At 43.9% G+C, this 19,177-nt stretch overlaps 1 long non-coding RNA gene across 1 annotated transcript in view; it reads left to right on the top strand.

The window, feature by feature from the left end:
- Positions 1-12,760: 12,760 nt before the first annotated feature.
- Positions 12,761-19,177, top strand: part of LOC120558038 — a 23,650-nt gene continuing 17,233 nt past the window's right edge. The window contains exons 1-2 of the long non-coding RNA XR_005639047.1: positions 12,761-13,425; positions 15,734-15,884. This is a non-coding gene — a long non-coding RNA (uncharacterized LOC120558038). The remainder of the gene's footprint in view (positions 13,426-15,733; positions 15,885-19,177) is intronic.

The following is a 19,177-nucleotide window of genomic DNA, read 5'->3' as shown; positions in this document are numbered from 1 at the left end:
AATTGTAAGTAACTTTGGATAAAAGCATCAGCTAAATGACATGTAATGCAATGGATTTGACCTTAATGGCTCATTAGATTGAGGATTTGAAATGCTTTGAAAATAAATAATTTTCATGTCCTTGATTACATGTGTTAAGATTCGATGGGACTATAATGATCCCTATGTGGGCAAACACAATAATTTCAGCAGCAGAGAGGGTTCACTGTAGGTATGAACAACACTACAATTAAACCCTGTTTCATTCAAACAAATAACATCTATTAAGAATACAGCCCTAGCTTGCACTGAACCACTAATTCAATCACTTAATATGCAGTACAACAATAATGGAATAAATGTAAAGCTAATAAACCGTCTTTTATATTTAATGCCATTTATTACATTATTCTCCTCCGCGGAGCTGCCAAAGCACCACGAAGAATTTCATCAGGATGGGAGAAGCCAGACTTGTTGTTTACTGACATCTAGAAGCATTTATTGTAATTACAATTTACAAGAGACATTTTTAAATATGTTGTCAGTCACAGTCACACCAGAGGTCACACCAGAGGTCACACCGGAGGTCACACCAGAGGTCACACCAGAGGTCACACCAGAGGTCACACCGGAGGTCACACCAGAGGTCACACCAGAGGTCACACCGGAGGTCACACCAGAGGTCACACCAGAGGTCACCAGAGGTCACCAGAGGTCACAGTCACACCAGAGGTCACACCAGAGGTCACAGTCACACCAGAGGTCACACCAGAGGTCACAATCACACCAGAGGTCACAGTCACACCAGAGGTCACACCAGAGGTCACAGTCACACCAGAGGTCACAGTCACACCAGAGGTCACACCAGAGGTCACAGTCACACCAGAGGTCACAATCACACCAGAGGTCATAGTAACACTAGAGGTCACAGACACACCAGAGGTCACCCAGATGTCACAGCAGAGGTCACAGTCACACCAGAGGTCACACCAGAGGTCACAGAGGTCACAGTCACACCAGAGGTCACCCAGAGGTCACACCAGAGGTCACAGTCACATCAGGGGTCACAGTCACACCAGAGGTCACACCAGAGGTCACAGTAACACCAGAGGTCACAGTCACACCAGAGGTCACAGTAACACTAGAGGTCACACCAGAGGTCACAGACACAACAGAGGTCACCCAGAGGTCACACCAGAGGTCACATAAGAAGTCACAAAGAGGTCACAGTCACACCAGAGGTCACACCAGAGGTCACAGTCACACCAGAGGTCACACCAGAGGTCACACCAGAGGTCACAGTAACACCAGAGGTCACAGTCACACCAGAGGTCACAGCAGAGGTCACACCAATTCAATTCAATTCAATTTTCAATTCAATTCAATTTCAATTCAATTTTATTTATAGCATCAAATCATAACAAAAGTTATCTCGAGACACTTTACAGATAGAGTAGGTCTAGACCACACTCTATAATTTCCAAAACCCCAACAATTACAGTAATTCCATCAAGAGCAAGCATTAGCAGTGGCTATCGCGACAGTGGCGAGGAAAAACTCCCTTTAGGAAGAAACCTCGGCAGACCCAGACTCTTGGTAGGCGGTGTCTGACGGGCCGGTTGGGGGTGTGATGAACAGTGGCGATAGTAGTCACATTAAAGGTCACAGTGACTTCGAAGGTCATCGTGGAAGTTCATGTCGTAGCAGGGCACATCGTGTCATACTGAGTAGTGCAGTCCCCTATACCGGATCCAGACTACTCTGTGCGTATGAACATCACAGCAGGACGTTGCGGGATGTAACGTGGCGCTGCAGAGCATGGGTGGATGCAGCGGATGCAGCAGGACGCAGCAGGATGCAGCAGGACGCGGCAGGACGCAGCAGGATGCGGCCGGGAATTGCAGAGAATCACAGAGCATAGCTCTGCGAAGAAGAAACATAAGGACTCCGGGGAGTAAACTCCCCAGAGCTAGATTAGTAACAAGCAGTTCTGGGACAGGATGCATACAAAAGTAACAAGTAGAGATGAGAGAGCAGCTCAGTGTGTCATAGGAAGGAAGGAACTTCCCCGCTAGTCTAGAATTATAACAGCATAACTAAGAGAGGCAGGTTAGAGAGAGGTGCCTGGTCGGGCTTGAACTCTCCCCAACCGGATCGGGCTGTACTGGCCTGCCTCCCTCTACTCTCGCTATATTATTGATTATATGATAAATAAATCTGATGACTACGAAGAGAAGCAGGTGGGCCGGTTAGGCGGACGCTGCGACTCCTCACTCCTAACTATAAGCTTTATCAAAGAGGAGGGTTTTCAGTTTACTCTTAAATGAGGTGATGGTGTCTGCGCCCTCGAACCCAGACTGGAAGCTGGTTCCACAGAAGCGGAGCCTGATAGCTGAAGGCCCGGGCCCCCCAGTCTACTTCCAGAGACTCTAGGAACCACAAGTACGATGCCCGCCTGGAGCGCGCAGCCCATGCTCTAGTGGGACAATAAGGTACTAAGAGCTCTTCTAGGTATGATGGTGCTTGACCATTTAGAGCTTTGTAGGTCAGGAGGAGGATTTTAAATTCGATCCTAGATTTCACAGGAAGCCAATGCAGAGAAGCTAATACAGGAGAAATATGATCTCTTCTCTTAGTTCTCGTCAGAACACGTGCTGCAGCATTCTGGATCAGCTGGAGAGTCTTAAGGGACTTATTTGGGCAACCTGATAATAAGGACTTGCAGTAATCTAGTCTAGAAGTAACGAATGCATGGACTAGTTTTTCAGCATCGTTTTGAGACAGGATATTCCTAATTTTGGCAATGTTACGAAGATGGAAAAAGGCTATTCTTGAGGTTTGTTTCTAGAGGTCACAGTCACACCAGAGGTCACAGTAACACCAGAGGTCACAGTAACACCAGAGGTCACAGTAACACCAGAGGTCACAGTCACACCATAGGTCACAGTAACACTAGAGGTCACACCAGAGGTCACAGACACAACAGAGGTCACCCAGAGGTCACACCAGAGGTCACACCAGAGGTCACAGTCACCCCTGAAGTCACACCAGAGGTCACACCAGAGGTCACACCAGAGGTCACAGTAACACCAGAGGTCACACCAGAGGTCACACCAGAGGTAACACCAGAGGTCACAGTAACACCAGAGGTCACAGTCACACCAGAGGTCACAGTCACACCAGAGGTCACAGTCACACCAGAGGTCACAGTCACACCAGATGTCACACCAGAGGTCACAGACACAACAGAGGTCACCCAGAGGTCACACCAGAGGTCACAGTCACACCAGAGGTCACACCAGAGGTCACACCAGAGGTCACAACACCAGAGGTCACAGTAACACCAGAGGTGTGCGTGCACCTGCTGGACTCAGCAAGTCACTGGGAGTTTGTACCCTTTGTTTACACGCAAACAGAGAATTCTCCTCTGAAAACCATCAGTGCATTGTGAGGGCGCTGCTCATGCGGCGACCAGCAGAAGGAAAAACTTGGCGTTCTATTTGTGTTGTTTTGAAGAGTCTCTGTGCATGTTTTATGTTTAAATAGTTTGTGGTTTCTCATGACAAAGTGTGCTTAACACGAACTATCCGTTGGGTTAAATGGAGCTGTTCGTTTTAATCGCTTGTTGGATTTTGTTTGACCTGAATCCTGCTTGCCATGGAACTATGGTGCCGGCCTCGAGGATTCAGTACACCAGGGATCAATTACTGGCTTGGAACTCACCGAAGTCTACTCATCGGACAGTACCCGCTTTCTAAACTTCCAGGCGGCATACTTCGGAGGGAGAATTGTAATTCTGCACCGGGAGATGATGCTGGGAAAGTTAAGAAAAGAAAGCGGGGGAAAAAGGGTGGTGTTCGTCAGCGACTACGGAGTAAACAGCTGACCCGTATCGCTCTGCCGTCATTGATCATGGGAAATGTACAGTCACTACGGAACAAACTCGACGAGTTGCAAGGAAATGTTCGTTTCCTGCAGGACTACAGAAACAGCTGTGCAATGGCATTCACAGAGTCCTGGCTAACTGAGCAGGATTTGGATAATGGCTTGAGTGTTGATGGTTTTGGCATCCCATTTCGCACAGACAGGAACGCGGACATTACAGGTAAATCCCGCGGTGGGGGTGTATGCCTTTATGTCAACAAACGCTATTGTACTTCAGTGACTGTTCGGGAGAACATTTGTACACCCAATATTGAGTTATTGTCGGTATCCCTTCGTCCATTTTATCTGCCACGAGAATTTCCACAAATTTTTATAACTGTTGTGTACATTCACCCAAAAGCAAACAACGTCATTGCATCGAACACTGTATCTGATGTTGTTCAACGACTTCAAAACATTTCACCAGAGGCGCCGAATTTTATTTTGGGAGATTTTAATCATGTGTCACTTAAAAAGACTCTGCCCAATTTTTACCAGTACATCACGTGCCCAACAAGACAACATAAAACGCTGGATCTCTGTTATGGGAATATAAAGGGGGCATACAAGTCTGTAACTTTGTCAGCACTGGGATCTGCTGATCATAATTGCGTACAGCTCCTTCCTATTTATAGACCATTATTTAAGAGAGAAAAACCTCAGATAAGAGAAGTTAAAATTTGGTCAGAAGATTCTACCGCCCGTTTGCAAGGGTGCTTTGATTGTACAGACTGGGAGGTCTTCAAAGACTCTTGTGAACATATTGATGAACTGACTGATGTTGTATGTTCATACATAACCTTTTGTGAGAATATGATTGTGCCTACACGTAAATTTAAGGTTTTCTCTAATACTAAACCATGGATGTCAAAATCAGTCAAATCAAGTTTGCTGTATAAACAATTAGCCTATAGGCAGGGGGATAGATTAGAGAGGGTAACAGCGAGGAAAGAGGTTAGAACAGAGATCTTTAAAGCTAAACAAGCATATAAAGTTAAGTTAGAAAAAAACTTGGCAGATAATAACTTAGGTTCAGCTTGGTGGGTATGAAGAAAATTGCAGGAATACACCATAATGTAAATAAGAGCACGGGCGTATTGACGGTTTTAGATCAAATGATGACTTTTCAAATGCTCTTAATATGTTTTATTCAAGGTTTGAGAGTTTTGATTTTAAAAATGAAGTAGAAGAACTAAGATGCCTATGTAAGGATGATTGCCATATAGTCTTAGAACAGGCAGCGGTGGAGAAAATGTTTCTCACCACTAAGGTGAACAAGAGTCCTGGTCCAGACCATATATGTGGGAGAATTTTAAAGCACTGTGCAAAGCAACTAACTTCAATATTTTCTGATATTTTTAATTGGTCACTACGGGTACAAAAGGTACCTAACCTGTGGAAAAAGTCTATTATTATTCCTGTTCCTAAATGCAATAAGCCTAAAGTATTTAATGACCTGAGACCGGTTGCCCTCACCTCCTTAGTGATGAAATCATTTGAGAAATTAGTGAAATCTGAGCTTTTAAGTAAGACTGGACAAGTCCTCGATCCTTTGCAATTCGCATATAGAGTGAATAGAAGTGTTGAGGATGCTTCACTTATGTTGTTAAACTTACTGACTAAGCATCTAGAGGGTAAAAATACTCACGCAAGATTGTTGTTCATTGACTTTGCGTCCGCTTTTAACACTATTCAACCCCACATATTAGCCAGAAGACTGCTAGAGTATTTTAAGTTGAACCACAATGTAGTGGGATGGTTACTAGACTTTTTAACTAATAGAACGCAGAGGGTAAAAGTAAATGGTAGCTTTTCTGATGTATTATGTTTATCCACAGGATCACCACAAGGCTGTGTTCTTTCACCCTTACTATACATTCTATACACCAACATGTGTCAAAGCTTACATGAAAATAGGATATTTATAAAGTTTGCTGACGATACAGTGATAGTGAGCCTGCTACAGGGGGATGAGTCTGGCCACGGTCCAGTTGTAGAGGATTTTGTAACCTGGTGCGATGATTCCTATTTAAAGTTAAATATTACTAAAACTAAAGATATGATAATTGATTTTAGAACACGCCCTGTTGATCATGTCACTACGATTATTAAAGGGGAGGCTGTGGATCAGGTAGAGAATTTTAAATATCTTGGTATTGTTATTGATTCAAAATTGTCTTTCGAGCTGAATTGTGAAATGGTTTGTAAAAAGGGTCACCAGCGTTTGAGTTGCCTTAGGAAACTTGCAAAATTTCACGTTGATGGACGCATGTTGACATTATTTTATTCTGCGTTTATTGAATCTGTTCTGTCATTCTCCATTGGGGTGTGGTATGGAAGTCTGTCAGTGAAGAACAAAAACTCTTTAAACCAAATTGTAAGGTGGGCGAGTAGAATAATAGGAGTAAATCAAAAGAATTTAGGAAGTATTTACACAAATCAGCTGTATCGGAAAGCAAGTACTGTCTTGAGTGATCTGTCGCATCCCTTACGAATTGATTTTAAGTTACTTCCGTCTGGTTGCCGGTTTGCAGCCTCAACATGGAAAACAAGACGGTACAGGAATACTTTTGTTCCGGCCGCAATTGAAGTTTTAAATAATATCAGTACGAGAGAAGTTTTAGTTTTTTCATAATTACCATGGATAGAGAACATCTATGTGTTGCGGTGCAGTTTGTCATGATGATTATTAATTATTACTTGTAAATTTGTATGTGAAATAATTGTACGTTGTTATGTCTATTATGTGTGGACGACTAAATTCTTTTTACTGCATAATGAATTTACCTACGGGTATGAAATAAAACGACCTTGACCTTGAAAACGATTCTTTCTGAAAACGAGTCTTTCGAAAAACTCCGGCCAGAGTGGAGACTTTTGAAATCTTCGTTTGCATGTTTGCTCGTAAACTGAGACAAACAGAGGTTTAGGCAGCTGAGAGAGAGAAAGAGGAAGTGATTGGTTGCTGTTGTTGCTATTTTCTGGATTCTGATTGGCTAACGTGGGCTTGAGCTTTTCGTTACACCGCCACCTACAGGTCTGGCGTGCTCTTGGCTGCATTGACGGCATATATATACAGGTTCATGTAAACAAACACTTTTTTGAAAACTGCCAGCTGTGCACGTTATTTTTGAAAACGGAGAGGTTGAAATGTCCGTTTAGGAAAATAGCCGGCCATGTGTAAATGTAGCATTGAGCAAAAAGGGAAACTTTGCGTACGGTTTGGACACTCAGTAAGCTTGATTGTCAAGACAAGGTGAACAGCTGAAGGTGATCATAACCATTAACAGCTTAGCCATTCCTACAGCCTTTAATAGGTGCTTAACACGTGCTTGGAGAGCACATTTTGCCGCCCAAACTGATTAATCCCACCTAATTGATGCTTTCCTGCCAGCCAGCGATGTAATTTCACTAAAGTGGACCCATGCTGCAAAATTACATGATTTGATTGTTCCCAACATTGTAACATAGCTGCAGACATGAACAGATGGAGTCCAAACATGTTGAACCAACCACAGCTTTGTGTTTTCTGTTCCTCTGTGTTACAGCAACATAACGACAGGAAGGTTTCAACGTGATTTATTCAGAGCTTTGATAATGTCCAGGTATGCTCTCCTTCATGTTGTTGTCCGTTCTTCTCGTCACAAAATATGTCTTAAGCTGCCTTCAGATGATAACAAATGTGTTCTTCGTTCACTGTGAGGTAGGGCACAGAGCATCGTGCAGACTCTTGCAGAAGCAAAGCGCAACGCGGCTATACGTCATCAAAAAGTGCACAAGGAAGCTATTCACCATGTTTCTACGAACAAGAACAGCTGCAGTCACAGACGCTGTTATGTACAACGTCTTTAAGTTTAATGTTGTGTTTTAGAGTTCGGGTTTTTCTCCCATCACTCTCTGGGCCTTTCCAAATTCCCAGTTTGAGCGTTCCTGATTCCTCTACTCCCCTCTCCCATCTCTCGTCTTAGCCCCGCCCACAGGAGTCGAGTCGAGACAACAGACAATTAACAAAATTAGACATTCATGTTCGGAGCCATTGTTTTAAAGGATGTGATACGTTTTTATTTTTTGTTTTTAACACACACAGACACACACACACACACAGACACACAGACACACACACACACACACACACACACACACACACACACACATGCACACACACATATATATATATATAGATATATATATATATATCTATATATATATATATATACATCAGGGCTGTCAAAAGCAACCCTATAATAACGAATAAACAGTGTGATTAATGTACACATGTTCTGTGGCCTCGGGTCACTCTGTAGTTACTATTACTATAGTAGTACTATTACTATTACTACAGTAGTACTGTTACTATTACTATAGTAGTATTATAGTACTATTACTGCAGCAGTAATATTGGCTTAGCAGAAACAAACCTTGAGCAGAAATGGATTCAGAAAACGGTCTTTTGAATGGCAAGTTCAGTTTAAAAGCCATTCCAGAAGGTTCTCTCAACAAGACTAATGATGTGCATTGAGTTCCCGCTGGAGGACTCTCCCTCGCCAAAGGCAGGCCACGCTGGATAGTTTGCAACGGAGACGCCCGGACAACTCTACAAGCTACAAACTTTTAATGGCGATAGCTAAATGGGTGGCTACAGCTTGCAGGATGAGGGTGTGCTTGAAATATTTTGCTTCTCTTCCAATGACTGCAGGTATGAATTGCCACAACTGTATCCAACATTTGCATGACGCAAGCACATTTGTCTGCTCCTATGTTGATAAGAGCATCAGAAGTTTGACAAATATCCCTTTTAAACTCTATTTAGAACAGATACAAAATTTGTGATTAATCGAGAGTCTGCTATCGATAATGGACATGCCATTGGCTAGAACGTGAACTGAGAAAGGAGTGGAGATATGAAGAGGTTTTGCCAATGATAGTTTTGTAAGTAGTGAGCTTTAGAGGTGTTGGTAGGTAGATTTTTAAACTTTGGACAGACCCAGGTCAGCTGTATGCCCCTGCTTTCAACCTTTTTGCTTAAATACCCCAATCAGTTTCTTTGCTCCACCTCCATATTTAGCATACAGACATACATTTTCTCATCAAACTCTTATCAAGACAGAATATTAGCGCATTTCCTCAAAATATCTAAATATTTGAAAGTAGATTCCTCCAACACAGCTAGCTGAACAGACGTTGTGGTAAGATTGTTACCATTAGGGTTGGGTATTGAACCGGTACTTTTAAAACGATTCTGATTTCTAAACCGATTCTTGAAAAGCTGAAAAATGATATCAAAGATGTAATATGTTAACTAGCGATCCCGTGCAGTGAATGGTAGGTCTGTTTTGGTTTAGCTAACGGACTACGGACTACTAGACTACCGAGAGAGTAGTTAGCTAAAGGTAGACTACAGAGAGAGTAGCTAGCTAACGGTAGACTACAGAGAGAGGAGCTAGCTAACGGTAGACTACAGAGAGAGGAGCTAGCTAACGGTAAACTACAGAGAGAGGAGCTAGCTAACGGTAGACTACAGAGAGAGGAGCTAGCTAACGGTAGACTACAGAGAGAGGAGCTAGCTAACGGTAGACTACAGAGAGAGGAGCTAGCTAACGGTAGACTACAGAGAGAGGGGGATATTTTTACGTCCGTTTCGGATCGACGGAGGGAAAATATTTCAGTCGACACATTAAGTGGAACCGAAATTTGTTCTATCTGATCTGATTCCTACCGGTTTTTGAGGAACCGGTTCCATAGTACCCAACCCTAGTAGAATATGTAGGCTAGTCCCTAATCTCCATACAGTAAACTGTAAAAACGATTTCATGTGACAAATAAAATGGACTGATTGAAACCAAAGCTTGGGGAGCACCAGGGGCGTAGGCAGTAATGGGCCAGGGCGGCACTGGCCCGCCCACTTTACTCACTGGCCCGTCCAGCCAAGTTTGATCAAAATACGTTTTGTTATGAAAAATATTCAAATGTATGCAAAAAAAGAAATAATAACAGGACTAGCTAGTTGTGTGTGTTTAATGTGTATTTTCTTCTGATTAAAACAAAACTGTTTAAACCAAACAATCAAACAATTAGATCAAACGCCTTCGGAACGTAGTTGGTTGCTATGGTAACAACAGGCAGACTCTCCGGGCTGCCTTCAGCAGCTAACGTTAGCTAGCTGGCTGTTTAGACCTATGGTTTAGACAACGTACCTAGCTACCACAGATGTGTTAAGCAATGCACTGTTAAAAGTTACCGCGACAACAATGGCTTCTCTTTAAAGTGGTATGGACAGTTTTCTTGGATGGAGTCCAGTGGAAATAAGGACGAGCTTTTCTGCAGTATGTGCAGACATTTCCCCAGCGGAGCTGACGGCCCATCAGCCAGAGAGGAGGCCCTCACACAGGTAACATTAAGTCAAACGTCTTTCACGCTTCTTGTGTTATTAATTAAGTAACCTAGCTAACCTAGTAACCTTCCTATTTTAGTAAGAAATGGTGAATACTGATGATGGCTTCTAGCTGAAACGCGTTTGTGTTTTGCCCACATTAAATAAGAAGAGAACTTCTCTGTGAGTGACCTAGTTTTGAGTTTTCTTTGATCCTGTCACTGCCGTGGACTTAATACACTGTCTAAGATTTGGCACCTGGCTGGCCACTTTTCATTATATCTTTCATAATTTAGCTAAACAATGCTTGGCTGGAAGTTTTCATTCTTTGATTTTCTTTTACTGCTGGTAGCCATTTGCTGCTCATGATCTGACCATAGTCCTGAAGCAACAATGCTGTTGCATTGTTACATGTGTGATTTCTGTCTGATGTAGGCTATTCTATGTCCTGTAGTATGTAAATGCCTTCTCTGCTGTGTGGGTTTATGTTTAGTTGCCACTTTGTGCAATAAAAGGGTTAATTTTATAACAGTGCTGTGCAGAGACAATGCTGCTGTTGCTGCCGGTGCAAATATATTTTAGCCTGAATATTGTTGTGTACAAACTTTTTAGACGGAGCTTTGTTGGTTGAGCATGTTGTAGACAGTATTGTCGTTGTAATGCAGTATGTTGGAAGGTAAAATCGTTGCTGTTTTTTTCAGTTAGTCCTTTTTGCTACTTCGTCTTTTAGAAAATGGCCCACCCACTTTTGTACTGGCCCGCCCAAAATACTATTTCTGCCTACGCCCCTGGGGAGCACATTGTTCTTCCTCAGTTGATCCATTTGAGCTAATTGGTGCTTGTATGTATGTAATCTTGTTAAATGGACCAGTTACATGATTCACTCGCTCAAAGTGGTCTAGTACAGACCTCAAAGCTTCCAATCCTCAACAATCCTTGTTCTGCCCTTTTATGATTGCATAATAAGGCCAGTCTTGTATAAAGTACTTGAAAACAATACTTTAGTAAAAGCATGTGGCTCGGTGGTAGAGTGGTTGCCTGCCAATCGGAAGGTGGGTGGTTCGATCCCTGGATCCCTGCAGTCCCATGTTGAAGCCACAGTGTCTGAATGTGTGTGAATGGTGAATGCTTCCTGTACTATATAAAAGAGCTTTGAGTAGTCGTTAAGACTAGAAAAAGCACTATATAAAAAAAAAAACTATACAAGTATCTTTGTTACATTACAACCCTGAATAAGTGGACCAAAGGCATCATTTACAGCCCAGCTTCTAGCCCAGGTCCAGGTCCAGGTCCAGGCATCTCCTCCAGACTGTATAATAATGAAATCAGTGTGGTCAGGATGAAAATGAGTGTCAATCTTTACTGTAATCACACAAGATTGTAATACATGTTGACTCCTTCTGAAATGATGGAGGATTTGAGCTGTCTGTTCAGTTCCTCTCGGGGAAACACTGAGTCCTTGCGATACTTTCTCTTTTGAAGTTGACATTATTTTGGCTAACGGCAGTTTGAATCCCAAAATAGAAGTGGAGCTTGTATCTGTAACAGATGCACGTGTTCGTTCTTTCAGCTACTTTACCACAAGAAAGAGCTCACGTGCTCGTATTTGCGCGTGCGTATACACACACGGGAAGGACCAGAACACACTCGCATGCACATACACACACACACACACACACACACACACACACACACACACACACACACACGGGAAGGACCAGAACACACTCGCATACACATACACACACACACACACACACACACACACACACACACACACACACACACACACACACACACACACCGGAAGGACCAGAACACACTCTCGCGATACACACACACACACACACACACACACGGAAGGACCAGAACACACTCGCATGCACATACACACACACACACACACACACACACACACACACACACCCGGAAGGACCAGAACACACTCGCATGCACATACACACACACACACACACACACACACATATGGGAGCGACCAGAACACACCTGCACACACACACACACACACACACACACACACACACACACACACACACACACACACACACACACACATACACACACACACACACACACACACACAGGGAAGGACCAGAACACACTCCATACTCACACACACACACACACACACACACACACACACACACACACACATACACACACACACACACACACACACACACACACACACACACACACACACACACACACACACACACACACACACACACAGACACACACGGGAAGGACCAGAACACACTCGCATGCACATACACATTGACAGGGAACAATAGACGTAGAGGGGACACCTGCTCGCCTGATACACCCGCCTCCTCCGCCTCCTCCTCCTCCTCCTCCTCCTCCTCCTCCTCCTCCTCCTCCTCCTCCCTCCTCCTCCTCCTCCTCCTCCTCCTCCTCTCCCTCCTCTCCTCCATTAGGATTCAGTTCAGGGTCCGGCTACGTGAGTAGGTTAGCCATGCGTGTCACAGCGAAATCCAGTGAATGACAATGAACTAAGCAAATGTGTGTGTGTGTGTGTGTAAGGGAGGAGGTGGCATGCTTGCTGTATCACTCCCTCCATCCATCCATCCATCCGTTTATTCCTCCTCCACTTCTTCCTCGTTGGTGGCGTGTCGGCTAGAAGGACGGCCCCCGGTGCTCTGACACACTCACATACGTGCAGACACACACCTCCGCGATGTGTCACTACCCATTCCACCTGCCTCTTCCTGTCATTGCCTGCTCTCTCTTCCATCCTACACTTGCTCTTTTTCCCTCCTTTTTTTGTTCTCTCTCAGTCTTTCTGTCCACCCCTCCTTGTCCTCAACCCCCCCTACGCTGTGTGTCACCTCTGCTGGGAAGAAAGAAAAAATGCTCCGGCCGACGAAAGGGAGAAGACAAAAAGAAAAAGGAGAAAAGAGTCAAAAGGGAGAAGACCGCAAAAGCTGGAGTGTGTTTGGAGCGCAGCGATGCCTCCATCCACCATCTCTCTTCTCTGATGGAATATCCCGGACAGCGGCGGGCAGAAGGAGGGAGAAGGAGGTGAAGAAAAAGTACTGAAGAGGACTGGAAGAAGAATAAAAGGACTGAGAAAGAAGACAGGAAGGAAGGACAGCACTCGCCTCAGGAGGGTACGAGACACATGACAAAAAGAAACATATATTACATGCTCTTGCCAATCATTTTTTTTAGAAAAACTTCAGCTTTGTCTGTTCCTTTTAGCGTTTTTTATTATTAGGCTTTTTTATCTCCTTCTCTCTCTCTCTCTCTCTCTCTCTCTCTCTAGTGCACGTTCTAGCGTCCACAGGCTCTGTTTGGGATTTTGACTAATTGTGAAACTATTCTCCGGACTCGGAGCAGAGAAGAGACTTTCTCTTCTCTCCATTTCTTTTTCGTTGTAATTAATCCCCCATGCAGAGCCTCAAAGACTCTCTCTCTCTCTCTCTAACTCTGTCTCTCTTTACCTCGCTCTCTGTTTTTTCCCTCTCTCCATCTGTCTGCCTTTGAGAAGCAAATAATTGGATGTGGAGATTGGCTTCTCTCTGTGGCTGAGCTGGGAGATTGAGGCTGCACGGCACACGCACGCACGCACGCACGCACGCACACAAACACGCACGCAGACACACAGACACGCACGCACACAAACACACACAAACACACAGACATGCACGCACGCACACACAGACACACACACACACACACACACAGACACACAGACATGCACGCGCACAGAAACACACACACACACACACACGCATGCATGCACACACACAAACAAACACACGCGCACAGACATAGACACACACGGACACACACACGCACGTGCACACAAACACACGGACACATGCACACATGCACGCACGCGCACACACACACAAACATATACAAACACATGCACACATACACACACAAACAGGCACACACACACACACATAATTACGCGTACACCTGCAGCGCAGGGTGTGTGTGTGTGATTGTGTGTTTGTGTTTATTATAAGTGTATGCTAGTGTGAGCTGGATAACAAAAATCTCCGTCCATGCAGAATCTTTGTGTAGCCTTTAAAAAACAAGTCTGGTGGGTTTTTAAAAAACTTTTTAATCATATTGTCAACAAATGCCATGAACAGACCAGAACCAACAATCTATTACTGCGTCTTTCAGTAATTTCCAACTTCTTTACTCTGTCTGTAGCTCTCCAAGCACAAGACGAAGACATTATGCACAAATGTATAGTTTAATTTTGAACACAGGCTAAATAATTTCCTTAAACAGCTGGGCACAGGGAGTGAACAATGCATTGACTGTATTAGAGACTATTTCCAGCTGGGGATTGACTCAAATTAAAAATGTCCTTGGTGTTTTAGTTTTTAGACAGAAATTCTAGAAAATAAGATATATATGACTTATATGTAAGACTTCAAATACACAAGAAATACTGTGTGGTGTTATAATAGTGTTATTATTTTGGATAAATGTATTTTTCTATAATCAAGTTAGCGCAGTGACCGGCTTTTTCTTCTTTTTCTTGAAGTTATGGACACACACTTTGAGAACACTTCAACATATCCGTAGAGTACAGGCAGGATCCTTTCACTTGTTTTACTGACATCAGGTTTTAGGACTTTATCAGCAAAAACTAGTTGAAAATGCAAGACGTTTTTTACAGTGCAAAGCTGAGTGAGAAGAAACTGAAAGAAAGAGAGGGAGTAGCTTAAGTGGTTGAGAGACCTTTGAAAGGGTTAGTGGGCTATGTATTTCCCTGGAGAGAGAGAGAGAGGGAGAAAGAGAGAGAGATGAAGAGGTTCAAGAGGAGCTTCTCAGAAGAAGACATGAGGTGTGTTGTAATGCTGGCGAGCTACAGTCTACAGCTGATTGAGGATGACACACACATGCACGCACACGCACACGCACACGCACACACACACACACACACACACACACACACACACACACACAGACACACACACACACACACCCACACACACACACAGACACACACACACACACACATACAGACAAGATGTGAAGCCGCTCTCGCTACACTTTCTTCTCAGAGGCAGGGCTGAAAGTCTCAAGTGACCAACATGAGACCCTAAAGAGCCTTTACACACACACACACACACACACACACACACACACACACACACACACACACACACACACACACACACACACACATGGTCACCTTAACACATTTTACACACTGAAGACACACACATACGCACAAAACCATGAATGCAACAAGAGGGACTCTTCTTTAGACGGACCCTTTTCACATTTCTTTTTTTTTGCCACTTCTTTTCTTCTTTCACTGTATTTCATTATTCACCTAGTCTCTCTCTCCCTCTCTCTCTCTCCCTCTTCACCTTCCCGCCCAACCACACATCTCCCTCCTCCCTCCCTCCCTCCCTCTCTCCTCCTCCTCCTACCACTGCTTAGCTCCATCCAGTCCAGTCTCATTGTCCTTACACACACCTCGCCTCTGAGCGTGAGCGTGCACACTCATGTGTGCACGTGTCTGTGTGAGGACCGGGGTGCAGCCGCTCATTTCCACGCCACAGCGTAGCGGAGCGCCGGATTCCTCTCTGAGGTGAGTGGGTGTCACCTCCTAATCTGAGAAACACACTTTTCACAGTTTTAGTCTGTGACGTAGTTTCTAACGCTCTTTAAAGTGTGGGTATAGCTGTCTTGAGACAGTGAGAATGGTGTAGAGAGAGTGTGTGTGTGTGTGTGTGTGTGTGTGTGTGTGTGTGTGTGTGTGTGTGTTTTGCGTTAACAGGGGTCAAAGGTTCTGGCGGTGACATTTGAATGACTGTTGGATTGGATATGGAGCTGAAAATGTGTCTCAGGCTTGTTCAGACTGCTGGTGTGATTGTGACTGAGTGTGTGTGTGTGGTTGTGTGTGTGGTTGTGTGGTTGTGGTTGTGTGTGTGTGTGTGTGTGTGTGTGTGTGTGTGTGTGTGTGTGTGTGTGTGTGTGTGCGTGTGTGTAGCCAGAGGGTGAGCTTGGCTCAGTCTGTACGTGCTCTGCTTATGAATTACTGACCACGGCTTGAGTCTTACTCCCCGCTAGTTCACATTGAGGCTGCATACACTCGCTCTTTTGTTTTTTCCCCCTCTTTTCTATCTTTCTATTTCTGTTTCTATCTTCCTCTTTCTCATTCTGTTTGATTTGACTTCAGTGACTTAATTGGCATGCCTGCGAATAAAAAACCATGTTGCCAAATCCGTGTACCAAATGCAAATTCTCAAACAACCAGCCAACAATATTTATATATATATATATATATATTTAAATAATCTCTGCCTCTTTTACTGTCTTTCTCTCTTTCTCTCTCTCTCTCTTTCCGTTACACACACATATGCACATTCCATGGCAGATTTAAATATTTCCCGGCGGGGTTGGAGGGTGAACAGAAATAGATCTAATTCTAAATCAGGATGGAGAGCTCGACTCAGGCAGCCTTGCCTCCCTCCCTCCCCTTACAGCCAGCAGCTATAACACTCCGAAAAAAGAAAAAAAAAGTTCAAAGATTAGCTGCAAATTTACCAGTGGAATTATATGGAGTGAATATGCTGCAACAGTATGAAATAACAGCGCTGAAACGTTGCCAAACCCCACACACTTCGGCCTCGATGCTGGACAGGGGAGGCGTGAGGACAAAAAATGGGCGTCTCAGTTTCGGAGATTTCGAAACAATGCAGCTTGCAGGAATGAGTTGTTTTTTTTCGCTCAATTTTCACTGCGACACCCACAAAATAACACTATAAATAAATCCAGGGGATGTTAAAGTGCCTGATTTGCTTCATAGAAACAGGACTTCTGAAAGATTTGCGGGAGTTTAAGCTGTATGGATTTGTCAGTTGCGGCTCTTGGCTGCTACAGTAGCTCGCTGCGCTGGGAGAAGCAGCCGGATTAAGCCTCTAAGAGTGGAGCTGAGATACAGATCTGGATTTGATGAGCTCATAGCTGCCTGTCTGTCTGCCTACCTGTCTGTCTGTCTGTCTGTCTGCCTGCCATATCTGTGTGTCAGGGCTGACTCCAGAGCAGCGATAGGATAGGTCATGGCCCACCAGCTGCCTCCAGCGGTCTCGCAGAGCGAGGAAAAGATGGAGATGTGAAAGAGGGAAAAAGCAGAAGGAGGGGGGAGACAGCGGAGCAGGTTGAAGGAATGTGTGTGTGTGTGTGTGTGTGTGTGTGTGTGTGTGTGTGTGTGTGTGTGTGTGTGTGTGTTCATATGTCAAAGTGTGAGTTTGCGGTGACAGTGTGAGAGATAAAGCCGGATGGGGGTGGAGAGGTGTGGGGTAGGATAAGATGTGCTGAAGGCCGGATAAGCAGCACCTGGCTTGAGAGAGAAAATAAAAGATAAGAATGCACAAAGAGAGATGGGGGGATGTGAGGGTGGGGGTTGTTGAGGTGGGTGAAGCCTCCAATATCTACCTACAGTCAGGACTCATCCTTTACCTCCCTCTCTCTTTCGAACTCCCTTCAGTTTCCTCACTGAACGCCCTCTTTCCCTTTTTTTATTTGTGTGACAATGAGCTGACAGCAAAGAACAAAAGCAGACATAATACATGCAAACCTTCCTCTCTCTGCAGCCAGGAAGGAGAGGAGGAGGAGGAGGAGGAGGAGGAGGAGGAGGAGGAGGAGGAGGGAAAGAGAGAGGGATGAGTAAGGCATAACATGTACGGTGTTCACGCTAATCAATTATATGTAAAAATAAAATCAGCTGCAGTGTAGTTGCTCCAGAAAAGTCAAACTGGTTTTAAAAAGACAGCAAATGAATGGATGGACTTTGGGATGCAGAATATCACCTAACACCAGTTGAATTAAGAGACAATTGTCGTTGATTACATTCTACATTTCACACATCTAGAAGAGTCTGTCCTCACCTGAACACTTAAAACAACCTATGTTCACGTTTTGCTAAGAAGCAACCTCTTGTGTTCACTCCAATAATGAGTTTCCTCTCTCATAAGCATAAGGTAGAAGTATATCGTGGCGTTCTTGTAGTGCCGAAAAAAACCTCCGAGCGAGCAGGTTGGGCAGGACCTTCAGCATAATGTTGGAGTAGCACACAGGAGCCTGGGATCAGCATCCCATCTTTTTCTAAACAGCTAACATTGGTTTCTTTTAACCATGACCAACTTCTAGATCCAAGAGTTGAATCAAGTACTTTTAGTCCCCTAAACTTTACCAAACTTTAACAAGAACTATTTTATTATTATAAAAATTATTATTATTATTATTATAATTATTTTTGTTTATTAGGACATCAGGTCCATCCATCATAATAGTAGCCTATTGGTCTTGCATATTGTTTTGTCCATAACCTTCGTTGACCATGCATGTTTATATTTTTCTGGGTCTTTTTCTACAGTTTTTGTCACATTTTCCGACATTTTTGTTGACTTTTTTCAACGTTCTTTTATCAATTATTTTTTTCAAATGCTATAAAATTGAATAAAACACCCAAATTTAATGAAAATAGTGGACTGATCATTTATTTTACTTGTGAAAAGCGTTGAAAGATCCCAAATTTCTGATATAGAAACTTTGAAAAGAAGAGGAGAGTTAACAAGCATCCAAGTCTAAAAATAACCGTTTACATCACACAGCAAAAGTAGCTAATTGACAGACGGGTGTTTCCTGTTGTTCCCATGGTTCCCCAACCCCTTCTCAGTCTCAACTCCTAAAAGATGGACGTTTGGACAGTGGCTCTCAGCGTCTGAAGCGATGAAAAAATCTGAGAGACAGTAGTATAAAAGGCCGAAATTCTGTAGGGAGGTTGGTTGGGGGGGGTGGATGGGTCAAAACCAGGAGACCGGGGGATCGGGTCCCGCGTGTGTCTTTAACTGTCCCGTTGTCACGGAAACGTAAGCC

Source organism: Perca fluviatilis, chromosome 4, assembly GCF_010015445.1.
Source record: "Perca fluviatilis chromosome 4, GENO_Pfluv_1.0, whole genome shotgun sequence".
NCBI classification, from domain to species: domain Eukaryota; kingdom Metazoa; phylum Chordata; class Actinopteri; order Perciformes; family Percidae; genus Perca; species Perca fluviatilis.
Note: the sequence above shows the minus strand (reverse complement) of the source record. Positions and strands in the feature narration are given on the sequence as shown.